Source organism: Balaenoptera borealis (genome assembly GCF_965194805.1).
Source record: "Balaenoptera borealis genome assembly, chromosome: 1".
NCBI classification, from domain to species: domain Eukaryota; kingdom Metazoa; phylum Chordata; class Mammalia; order Artiodactyla; family Balaenopteridae; genus Balaenoptera; species Balaenoptera borealis.
Genome location: NC_138860.1, coordinates 105,879,856 through 105,887,884, shown reverse-complemented (window position 1 = coordinate 105,887,884; position 8,029 = coordinate 105,879,856).

The window sequence follows — 8,029 nt, the reverse complement described above, 5'->3', positions numbered from 1 at the left end:
GTGTCCCCTGCATTGGCAGGCGAATCTTAACGACTGCGCCACCAGGGAAGTCCCTGTCAAATGATTTCTAAATCTCAAAACACACCTGGAGAGGCTACCCTATATATGTATTCAGCTGTGATTCAAATAACAGCAGGAACATGAGTTGACCAATGGTAAGCTCTACAAATGTATTTTCAAAATTGTTCTCACTTGTATGCTTTCCTTGGTGACATGTGTTAAACCATCACTATGTTAAAAAGTTTCTACTTAAACCAGTTGTCAGTGTGTAAGCTGAACAGTACTCTGTGGTGTTTCATATCATGTAAGAAGACTGTGCTCTTTCCCGAAGTGCCCTCCTCAGGCAGAGTTGCCTGCGAAAGCCTTGCAGTCCTCTTGGCAACACTCAGCAAAGCAAGAATTTGCTCGCTGTGTATCTGCTCAGGAGATTAATTAGGGAGGTTTCCAATTACAGCGAGACACAATCTACAGCATAACAGAAAACTTTTTTATTTACATATAAGTTGTGTAGAGGTGGCACCCATGGCAGAGAAAGGAAAGCAGAAAATAACTGCATTAAGTTATTTTTGAGCTGGATTGATATGTTAATATATTCCCACCCAGTTCCTTCTCTATGGATTGAATTATGATAATCATCTGAAGAAGGAGAAAAATAGCTTTCTAGAGAATTTAAAACATTTTTTGGTGAGTACAAGTAGAAACTTATATTGGAAGACTGCTTTTAATACAAAATTCAAATTATTTGGAATTGGTTTTAAATGGACGAACATAAATTAATTGACTTTTCACTCACCATACCTTGCTTTAACCTGCATACCACCAAAATGGAGATGACTCACAATGCCACTTGCTATTTCTATTTTGGTTTGAATCAAGTTGATCAAAGCTTTTGTGAGAAGCTGGACTGCAAGTGAGAAATGAGTCGTCAATTGTGGAAATGACTCCAGCTGCAAATGTTTACATTTACATTAAACTTCAGAATCAGGGGTAACGATCTATCAAATGTGTTGTGTTTATTTATATTATGGTTCTCTCCCAAAAGGATTTAAGGTGGCTTCAAAGATTGGAGAAGGCATATCATAGAGGAGTGAGAAGGAAGGGGCTTTGGACACCAAATTTTGAGGCAACTGATGCGGAGACTTAAAGCTGAGATGAACAGCCTCTCAGATGTCATAGGATATGGGTCTACTCTTAGGTTGGGCACATTTATACTAAATGCACACCTTTGGTCAGTTCCAGGGCTCCTTATTGGTACTTATTTTACTCAAAACTTTAAGAATAATATAATACATGATTGTTAATTATAAGCTCTATGCTGTACAGCGGATCTCTAGAACTCATTCATCTTGTGGAACTGAAACTTTGTTATTTGTTTGACTAATGTGCTAAGAGGGTAGACCTTAAGTTATCACAAAATAATAATGATAATAATAAAGAAGATGGGAGGAAACTTTTAGAGGTGATGGATATGTTTATGGCATAGATTGTGGTGATGTTTTCATGGAAGTATACTTACCTCCAAACTCATCAAGTTGTATACATTAAATATGTACAGCTTTTTGTATGTCAATCATACCTCAATAAAGTAGTTTAAAATTTTTTTTAAAGAAGAGGTTATCTCCAAGTGAGATTGTCAGTCTTGATATCCAGATCCCCCAAAATGATTACGTAAGGTACATGGCATAGGAAGTTCAAAAGACAAATTGAAACCAGAGATCAGAATAGGATAATAATAGTCTATGTGAGTATCTGTCTATCTATCTATCTATCTATCTATCTATCTATCTATCTATCTATCTATCTATCATCTATCTAGAATTTATCTGACCTTTACTGAGAGCTAGTGTACACTAAGCTGTAAAGTGTAACTTGTGCCTTTTTGTCTTGAGAAGTAAAATTTGGAAGATACAGGGGTCCCAGAGACTTGAGATTAAAGAAGTCAGTCCATTTTGTCTTAATTTATTTATTTTTGGATCTGTTGGGTCTTTGTTGCTGCGCGTGGGCTTTCTCTAGTTGTGGCAAGCTGGAGGCTACTCTTAGTTGCGGTGTGCGGGCTTCTTATTGCAGTGGCTTCTCTTGTTCCAGGTGCTCTAGGTGCGTGGGCTTCAGTATTTGCAGCATGCAGGCTCAGTAGTTGTGGCACATGGGCTTAGTTGCTCTGTGGCATGTGGGATCTTCCCAGACCAGGGCTTGAACCTGTGTCCCCTGCATTGGCAGGCGGATTCTTAACCACTGAGCCACCAGGGAAGCCCCGTTCATTTTGTCTTTGTTTAAAAAAAAAAAAAAAAAAGTAAAACTCTGGAGGAAATGGAACCATTTTTAAAAATCTAGGTTTCTTGCAGGCAGAGAGAATTTTAGCACCATACTGCACATTCTAAGAGAGATCCCATACTCCAAGAGGCAAGTTCCACACAGTTTTTTTTTCAATTCTAGAAGGGTGTAACCAATTCACCTCTCATGTAGCTTGGGTCGTAAAGTAATATGGCATCTGCTGACAGTGACCAGCAGGGTTGGATAGACCTAGTTTTTCCTGATTTGAGGAAATATATAAAATTCACTTCCTCTTTCTCCCTTGGCCACTTTTCATACCAATTTCTTTCACAAGCATAGCAGCCGATTCCAGACTTTTCCTGCTGCTTGAGGCCTAGCCAGGAGCTTACATGACCACTTAGATCACAGGCCTTCAATGACCAAAGAATAAATGACCGGGGCCATGTTGAAGGGGAACACTGCAGAAACCATAAGACAGAGCAGAGACACAGGTGGCAGAATCACCGCGCTCAGAGATTCTCGTGTCCCCTCACCAGAGAGCACCTCCGTGGAGTTCTCTTTCTCAGGTACTGCACCAGCGGCCGAATGAGGGACGCTGGTCCTGAGATGACTGTACTGTCACGACAAGAAGTGGAACTGCTGAGAGAGACCTTGATAATCCACCAAGCTGACAGACTGAGACTTTAGAATAGTTTGATCTCCTTTTTAAAGTCAAGTCTTGGGGAAAATTATCCTTAATTAAGGATTCCAGTTTAAGTGACAGGTGGTCAGGATTGTTCATTTTTAGAGTAAACCAAAAGAGGGAAGTTCATCCATCTGGTCTGGAGGAGAGATACCAAGATAAGAACTAAGCCGGGAACTAATTATTTGTCAGCCAGTCTGGAGATAGGAGAAGCCCTGTTTGTCGGTGTCCCCAGGACCACCCCCAGGTTTGAAGATTTGCTAGAAGGACTCACAAGACTCAGCACATGTTTGCACTGACAGCTAAGACTTATTACAGTTTGATGCAAAGCAAAATCAGCAAAGTTGCATGGAGTGAGGTCTGGAGTAAACCAGGTGCAAGCTTCCAAGAATCCTCTCCCAGAAAGTCACACAGGATATGTTTAATTCTCCAGCAACCAGTAATGGCAACACATGTGAAGTGTTGTCTACCAGTGAAGCTCATTAGACCCTAGCACCCAAGGTTTTTTTTATTGGGGCTGGTCATGTAAGCACCCACCACCCAGCATGAACCAAAATTCCAGACTCGCAGAAGGAAAGCAGGCATTCTGCAGAAACTTTATTGTTTGCATGGTCTAAGGATAGTGAACCACCCTTATCATTAGGGGAAGTCTGATAACAGCCCAGGGATCTGTTTACCAGTCAAGTTCCCAGGTGCAAGCCAAGGCCAACCTTGAAAGCAGGCTTTTCTAAGGACACCTGTCTCAGGCCTGCTACGTAAACCCTTTTTTGCACACTCTGTGTCTTAGCCAACTGATTTGTAGTAACTAAAGCCCATTTAAATTAATGTGCAGTTAGTTTTATCTTATGAAGTTGACCCAAAGTCCCTGTTTTCGAAAGACTTCTTTGTGGAGGGGAGGAGTTGTGATTCAGGAGACAGGGGATCTATCCTTTGAGTCTCCACTGCTCCAGATGGTCCAGAGTTCCGGTTTCTGCTTTGTTTTGTTAAATTTTATTTATTTATTTATTTATTTATTTATTTATTTATTTATTTATGGCTGTGTTGGGTCTTCGTTTCTGTGCGAGGGCTTTCTCTAGTTGCGGCACGCGGGGGCCACTCTTCATCGCGTTGCGCGGGCCTCTCACTATCGCAGCCTCTCGTTGCGGAGCACAGGCTCCAGATGCGCAGGCTCAGTAATTGTGGCTCACGGGCCCAGTTGCTCCGTGGCATGTGGGATCTTCCCAGACCAGCGCTCGAACCCATGTCCCCTTCTCCGGAGGGATCGAATCAGCGCATGTCCCCGGCGCCGGCTGCCCCGGGGCCGCAGTGCCGCCGCGCCAGGTCTGTGCGTGGTCAGCTCGGCCGGCCCCCACCCCACCTGCCAGCTGCAGCAGCTGCTCCCGCCTCTGCTTTGTTTTTAAAAGGATAAATTTGGAAGTGCTACAGCTTCCCCTTCCTAAACACTACTGGTCATAGTAGACATGCCACCACCCAATGTCTCCAATATTCTAATCCCTTTCAGGGCAAACTAGAGTAGGAAAAACTCTCTGAGTCTTCTTTGCTTTAAGAGATGAACTAGTCTAAATTTTTCTCCTAATATTTACCCATTATTTAATATGTAAAAAGAAATAAAAATATGGGTTAATATATTTTTTTTGTTTCCTTCTTTTTTTAAAAAAAAATTTTATTGGAGTATACTTGATTTACAATGTGTTAGTTTCTGCTGTACAGCAAAGTGAATCAGTTATAGATATACATATATCCACTCTTTTTTAGATTCTTTTCCCATATAGGTCATTACAGAGTATTGAGTAGAACTCCCTGTGCTATACAGTAGGTCCTTATTAGTTATCTATTTTATATATAGTAGTGTATATATGTCATTCCCAGTCTCCCAAAATATCCCTCTCCCCACCCTCCCCCGCCCCATAACCATAAGTTTGTTATCTACATCTGTGACTCTATTTCTGTTTTGTAAATAAGTTCATTTGTATCATTTTTTTAGATTCCACATATAAGCGAAATCATATGATATTTGTCTTTCTCTGTCTGACTTACTTCAGCTAATATGAAAAAAAACCCCAGAAATATAATTTAAAAATATTGCAATTTTTACAATATTAAGATAAAAAGTATTGAAAGATTAAATATAGAATATAATTAAATGAAAATAAAAATGATAAAAGATTTATATAAGTGGATAAACGGCTTAAAACAAAAGGCAAATCTAAATAATAAAATATGCAGTGGAATAATACCATTAAGGAACTGAAGATTTAAAAGAATGAGGTAGAATAATCGAAAATAAATTAAGAATAAATCAAACAAAAATGGTCTGGATTAAAAAAAATTAAAACATAAAAAATAAAGATAAGTTTAAAACACTTTTAACAAAGCAACAGGGCTGCTTGAGCAGAGAGAGTTACAGATGCCCACAGCCCTCCCATTTAGCCTTATTCCAAGGTTGTGCTACCCTGGACAGGTGTGAGAGTCAAAATCCCCAGGCAGAATATGCCAAGGAAAAGACCTACGAACAAGACGTTTTGTCGGCTCAGATTCTCTCAGTTAGATTTCCAGGCTGGCATGTGCAGACCTGCAAAAGCTGTTAAGCCTTGGGGGAATATTAAGAATACGTTATTTTTATTGAGTCATTGCTTTAAGCCAGACATTGTGCTAAGTGCCATAAATCTATAAGTAAATCTATAAGCTATCTTACTATGTAGACCTGAGAAGTTTTAGGTGGACAAAACAGAGGTGGAGAAGTGAAGTGACTTGTCCAAGGTCATACGGCTAGCAAGAGGGACAGCCCAGATTTAAACACAGATTTAATTAATGCCGAAGCCCATCACCTAAGCTTTTTGCTATATTACACGTAGCCAAAGAGCCTGTTTTAAATATGGCCTGATTGCTGTGAAAGAACACATCAAAATAAAATACCAGACACACCAGGTATTATTACTTTGAAAATAGAGCATGTTTCAAGGCAGGGAGTCAGAGACACGTATATAAATTAATCATTTCTTGCTGAGTCTCAGCTGGCATGAAAAATCTAAAAAGGCTAAGAATTCATGCACTGGAATCTAATGGAAGAAAATTAAATTCTTGAAATTTTAAAAAATTGTTTTAATACAGTGTTGAAAAAAATATGGCCAAAAAGCAGAGGGTTCAGGTTTGAAGTTTCCACAGCCACCTGGCCGTGCATCTTTTTCACATACCTGAGTGAAACCTCACACGACAATGAGTGATGTCTAATAAACAGGCCATTTAAGGAATTTTTAATATAAATTTTTACATTGTCCTAATAATAAATCCTGGGCAATTCTTTTCCAAAACATATTGTTCTCTTTAATTTTTAATGGGCTCAAACACTGTGCATTAATATACCTGACATATCAGAATTAGAGTCCTATTTAATAAAATATTTCATTGAAAGCATACATTGTGGTTTTAAGTTAATATGTTACTCTTATTTTAAAAAGTAGGGCTTCCCTGAAAAATAAATAAATAAATAAATAAAACGCAGGGCTTCCCTGGTGGTGCAGTGGTTAAGAATCTGCCTGCCAATGCAGGGCACACGGGTTCGAGCCCTGGTCCGGGAAGATCCCACAATGCCGCGGAGCAACTAAGCCCGTGCGCCACAACTACGGAGCCTGCGCTCTAGAGCCCCCAAGCCACAACTACTGAGCCCATGTGCCACAACTACTGGAGGCCACGCGCCTAGAGCCCGTGCTCCACAACAAGAGAAGCCATCATCGCAATGAGAAGCCCACCCACCAAAACAAAGAGTAGCCCCCGCTCGCCGCAACTAGAGAAAGCCCGTGCGCAGCAACAAAGACCCAATGCAGCCAAAAATTAATTAAATAAATTAATTTTTTAAAAAAAGTAATATGATTCTGTAAAAAAAAATCAGAGCTGTATAGAGTAAAAGATTCAAATCCTCCTTTCCCTCAAATCTGCTAACCTGGAGTAATTGTGATAACAGATTAGACTTCCAGAATTTTTTTCTAAAGCATGTTCTGTACTTAAATAATGACTCTATCTGAACACCCAAAATGTTATGTGTTTTCTTGTTCCTGCACAAATATACTCAGTGTTCCAAACAATGTGCTGGATAAAAATAGGCCCTGTCCCCTCTTGTGAGTTACGCTTTAAGGCTTCTTCTTACATATTTTTATGTGCCACGTACAGTCAACCCTTTTAGTGGTCAGCATACTTTTTACCTTCTTCAAAAAGCCTTTTCCTACTTTGGATTCAGTGCACTGTCATTGTTTGCCCCTCACTGCGCCGTGACATCTTTATTAAGACTGTAGGCCCTTTGTTGCTTATCCCAGGTACCCGACTCATAATAAGATAGTTTGGACCCTTTTATTTCCCTTTGCTTTTCTTCGTATTTTCTCTGAGTGCTTCAGAAATTAAGTGCTACATAGGTTTTATTGTCTAGGGGAGACTCTTAGTCATTAGATCTAGAAGTTTGAGTGAAATCTGGTTCAGGACATCTTCCTGCTGGGAGCAGAACTTTGAAGAGACTTTATCAGAAAGGATTTAGGAAAGTTTAATGTGCTGCTGGCTCTGGTGTCTCTGCTGGTCTAGAAAGAATGGAGATGATGAGAAAGGCATCAAAAAAAAAAATAACTCACACTGACCCACAGAGATTGGAAAGTTGACTGTAGATTAATATTTCATTCATTCATTCAACAAAGTTTATGAGAGGCTGCCAAGGAGCTACAGATATAAAGTAAAAGCCGCTGTGCTCAAGTTCACAGTCTCGGGAAGAACACAGACAGACACCTAAATAATGCCCATGCAGTCTGATGGCACCTTTTTCCTGGGAAATGCTCGCAGTCCCGAGGAGAGCGTGTGGGTAAACGAGGAGGCTTCCCAGAGCAGCAAGCATTTGTTGAGATGGTTTTGAGGACAGCAGGAGGTGTAGAATTAATGTTGGTATATCTTTCCTAATTAAAAACCTGAATGTGTTCACCCAGCAAGGAACTCGAAGAAACAATAATCTTGAGACCGGTGGAGTCACCTGCTGTGGTGATCCCCACCAGCTCTCTGCCCCAGCAGGATCCATACTTCTGAGACTTTAAGGTGGGCCCC